Source organism: Cyprinus carpio, chromosome B16, assembly GCF_018340385.1.
Source record: "Cyprinus carpio isolate SPL01 chromosome B16, ASM1834038v1, whole genome shotgun sequence".
NCBI classification, from domain to species: Eukaryota; Metazoa; Chordata; class Actinopteri; order Cypriniformes; family Cyprinidae; genus Cyprinus; species Cyprinus carpio.
This window is the reverse complement of record NC_056612.1, coordinates 29,996,508-30,001,507: the sequence shown is the minus strand read 5'-3', so window position 1 is coordinate 30,001,507 and position 5,000 is coordinate 29,996,508. Positions and strand designations below refer to the sequence as shown.

The following is a 5,000-nucleotide window of genomic DNA, read 5'->3' as shown; positions in this document are numbered from 1 at the left end:
GCCTTACAGACATGAAAAATATATACATAGTGAAATGTCTACTTTCAAATGAACCAATTCAAATGGAAAACAAACATTCTCAGATTATGTAATCCGTGTGAAAGATGCATACAGACGCATCACTACTGCGAAGATGACGAGTTAGTGTCGCCGACTTCATCTCTTAAGATGAAAACAAAAAACACTAGTTTATCAATGAATTATTATATCATGATTATTAATTCTGCCGGTGTGCTGAGGCAAGCTTTATACATGCGCTTAAGCGCTTATTAGGCTTTGTAGGCAATTAAATGCTCATTATAATGATTTAAATGGTTTATTAATAAACGTGCAATTAGTCAACTTATGCTTTAAATGAATGACTACTAGTCAATCAGAAAAATCCTTAGTCGAGGGCAGCCTTTTCAAGCAAACTGTCCCTTTAATGCATGTGGATACCTGACAGGAGTCCACTCCTCCCTCCATAACGCCAGCGCAGAGCATTCTGGGAGTGAGCTGTGAGCCGTGCACGTTGGGCTGTGAGCAGACGGTCTGATCGATCAGCTGAATCGAAGCCTGTCTCAGGTGTGACGTTACAGACCCTGTGAGAGAACCAAAGCACATGAATGGATGAACGCACCTTCAGGATGCTGTAAACGCTCCAGAAACACTCTCACCTCGTTCCTGTGTGTGACCCCAGCCCGTCACCCAGCAGGACGATCCCGGAGGAAAAGAATCTGTCAGACGGGGCAAACACACGGGTCTCACGCCGTCTAAACCACAGACAACACAGAGGCATGCTGGCAAAATGATTCTAATTTTGAAATACGAGTCCATAATCCTTAATAACGCTTCCTCCAGGGAAAAAAGACACAATATTTTTTTCTTTTTTTTTTTCTTTTTTTTTTTTTTAGTTCTGGTGTGATGAATCAGGAGAGAAATCTGCACAGATCAAGCATCGTTTAAACAGGCTCTACACAAATATGTGTCTGGACTTTGAAGTGAGAGACAACAGGAGATACACTTTCAAAGCATAAAGCGTTATTATGGATTATGGTATTTTAGTTAATACATCTTAATGATGGATTTGTTTCAGCTTTAGTCTTCTCCAGATGTTAACTGATGGACTGGAGTGCTGTGGATTACTTGTGGATTATTGTGATGTTTTTATCAGCTGTATGGACTCTCATTCAGATGGCACCCATTCACTGCATAGCAAGTGATACAATGCTACATTTCTCCAAATCTGATGAAGAAGCTCTATGTGCATAATTAGTTTCATTTTAATTTGCAAGCGTGAACACACCTCCCATCTCCATCTCTGTCTGTGTGCGCAGCAGACACAGGTCGTAGTCCTTGTTCTTCTTTGAGTATTCTGGGTGCAGGTTTATCTGAAGTGCGTGGTAGCGTTTTCCCTGAGACGGATCCGAGATGTTCACGGTATCAACCACCACGGTCCAGTCCGACTCTGGCTTTATGCCATATCTGTCAAACGAGACGAACACAGAGATGAGCGCCATGAGAATCCCCTCAGTGTCTGTCGTCTCATACTCACTCTATGAAGCAGTGGGTGGCAGTGATGACCCAGCGAGGGCTGATGATGACTCCTCCACACACGTGTTTGCCCTGATATTGTAAACTGGTCTGCCAACCCCACTGATTCTTCACAGCCTCCGTACCGCCCACAATACGCAACCAAAGAGGATCAGCGCTTATTGCTGTGGAGCAATCTGGGAGACAAAGACCAGGTAAAACGAGTGGACATGGACAGGAAGAGAGCATGCTGGGTAACCCTGTGGGTCGGGGCAGGTAAAGAAATTGTCACTTTATCTGTGGGGCGGGTTGGGGTGGGTCATTAAAAACAAAATGTAAAAAAATCCATGTATGTTGCACGTCACGAAAGCACCAAGCAGCTCCCACTGACACCCATGAAAACACAAACTGAGAAATAAAAGTGAAGATGGAAGACGAGGTGCGGGAGAAATGGAGGCCGGGAATTTACATCATTAAAAGAAAAAAGGTCAGGCTGCTTGTTTAGCCTATTAGATGAATACAAATGCTGGTTTGTAAATGTTGAAAATGTTTATCATTATCTTGTTATTAATGTGGCCCGATTTATGGTTCATATTCATAATCGTATGTTGTTGCCAGTTTACAGGGCGATGTTTCCAAGCACTTTCAGGCTGAATTAAAGGCTGTTTTTATTTAATTTCAATGCCTAGTATGTCTATTTAATGGTCGCGGATGTGGGGTGGGTTGTGAAAATAGATACAGTGGTGCAGGGCAGGCCAAATAATTTCATAAAAGTGGGACCCGCGGGCTGGACAAAAACCATCACTACTGCAAAACCATCACTACTGCAAAATACACTGCAAAAAAGCTCATCTTATTTAGTGTTTTTGTCTTGTTTCCAGTCAAAATATCTACAAATTCTTAAATTAAGATGCATTTAATAGATAAGCAAAATTACATAATATATGTGACCCTGGAACACAAAAGCAGTCATCTCTCTTGATTTTTACCTACATGAATTATATTTTAAAATCTGTAAAAAGTTTTAAAAGACTTTAAAAGAACTTCACCTTGACATGTTGGTGTTTTTTCCCATGTTCCATTGCGACAGGAAACCGTTCTTTCTCCACTGATTGAGTATGGGCTTTGACATTCGTATGTTAAGCTAGATCCATCAGGATAAAATTCTTCAGGTTTAGATGTTATGACTGCATTTTTCACATTTGGAGGAATGCCACAAGGCACACCCTCTGTAAAAAATAATGTATTGAAATTCATGAACTCTGTTAAGGTAGAACCCTCTGAATAATGTATTGTATTTAATTTAATCGATTCTAATATTGCTGAGAAATTAAGAGTCTGAGAGACTCACCCTTACACACTGGTTTCTCCCAATTACCATTGATGCATTTTATGAAGCGTTCATTTGATATGAACCCTGGATCACATTCCACATCAGCAGTTTCTGGATCACGAAGGGTTAGTTTTCCACGGTGAACACTAGGAAGAGCACCACATTCTTCCTCCCCTGTGAAGACCAACGACAGCAAGCACTTTTCAGTACGCTATCATTCGTCAAACACCTGAGAGTGACGATAATAAAACTCACGGATGCAGCGAGCCTCGTCAGACTGAAATCCTTTCTTGCATGTCACTGAAGCCCACCAGTTCCCAGAGAATGGTTTATAGCCCGTGTTGCAGGAGTAAAAGATTTCTTCCTTGTTGGAGGGGTGTCTATATATGAACCCATTTTCCAAGAGTAATTCAAGGCACAGTTTTGGCATTTCTGTGAGAAAACAATTCCAAAATTTTGATTTAATGTTTTTGAGTGCAGATATTTGATGAATTAACTGAATAATGAATCAAGTTGTATCACGATACTCAGTGAAATGTCAATAAAATGTAACATAGTAGTGCATTGCCGTGAGCCTGTCCACATGCCACAGGAATCACAGGTGATTTCTACAGGCTCCTCTGGGTCAAATCCAGGATGACATTTATATTGTATTCTTGATTGGAATCTGTATTTTAGTCTCTGACCTCCCACAATCTCTGCATTTGGGATGTTAGGTGCTGCACCACATTTCTGTAAAACATCCATCATACTAATAAGAATTCATCAATGCACAGATACATAATTTTGATTGGATATAGCAAAAAATTCTTGTTTCACGACATTCAATGGAATTAGATGCAACATAATCAAGTTGTATCACGATACTCAGTGAAATGGAATGCCTGTCCACTGGCCGTAAGAATCACAGGTGATTTCTACAGGCTCCTCTGGGTCAAATCCAGAGTGACATTTATATTGTATTCTTGGAATGAATCTGTATTTTTAGTCTCTGACCTCCCACAATCTCTGCATTTGGGATGTTAGGTGCTGCACACATTTCTGTAAAACATCCATCATACTAATAAGAATTCATCAATGCACAGATACATAATTTGATTGGATATAGCAAAAATTATTGTTTCAACGAACATTCAATGGAATTAGATGCAAAACATGTCAATAAAATGTAACATAGTAGTGCATTGCTGAATGCCTGTCCACTGGCCGTAAGAATCACAGGTGATTTCTACAGGCTCCTCTGGGTCAAATCCAGAGTGACATTTATATTGTATTCTTGAATTTATTTTGTAGTTTTCACTCTGACCTCCCGTAATCTCTGCATTTGGGATGTTAGGTTCTTCATACACTATTTCTAAAATAAAAAAAAAAAAATCATTATATTAAGTTCGTAGCAAAGATTTGAATGCACTATAGCAGAACACACCAGCACAGAGTGGTTTTGGTGTCCATCCGTCTCGTGTGCATGTGGCCTCTGCTGCTGTTTCACGATATCCAGAGAAACAACGGTACGGTTTCTTTGCTCCCAATTTCTTATCTCCACTGAAGACAAAGTACAGGTAATAGACAGGCTCGTCACGTGGATAATCACATGTAATATCTGAAACAAGATTCGTAATAGACAGGCTCGTCACGTGGATAATCACATGTAATATCTGAAACAAGATTCATAATCTTACCTGCACAAACAGGCTCATAGTCCCACTGTCCATCATATCTGCATGTAAATGATTTGCTCGTTTCTTTTGTACTAAAGAACCAGTTTTTTCAGAGCAGGTGATCTCCACACTTTCTCCAGCTCTGAAAATAGTTTTTTTTCCCTCTGGATTGATCTTCTTCACTCCAAATGTGGGTTGACTTCAGCTCACAGGTTACTTCTGTACAAGACATATTTAAGCAGAACTAAAGGTAAGAAATGAAGCGTCGCAAATCTGTGAAACTACATTTAAATGCTTTGTCTTTTGCAGGAGACAGATGATTTGAATTTATAATCAATGTAGTAAGTAATTATTAAAAAAAGTAGTGAGTACAAAAAAAAACTTTAACATTAAAATCTAAAAAACAACGTACATTGGGACTGCATTCATCAAGCTCCACCTTGAAGTTAAAATAAAAGTCAAACTAAGATCAAACTTTTTTTTTTTTAAATGCATAG

General features: G+C 39.5%; 1 pseudogene; it reads right to left on the bottom strand.

The window, feature by feature from the left end:
* Positions 1–4,735, bottom strand: part of LOC109101216 — a 9,911-nt pseudogene extending 5,176 nt beyond the window's left edge.
* Between the last annotated feature and the right edge of the window lie 265 nt (positions 4,736–5,000).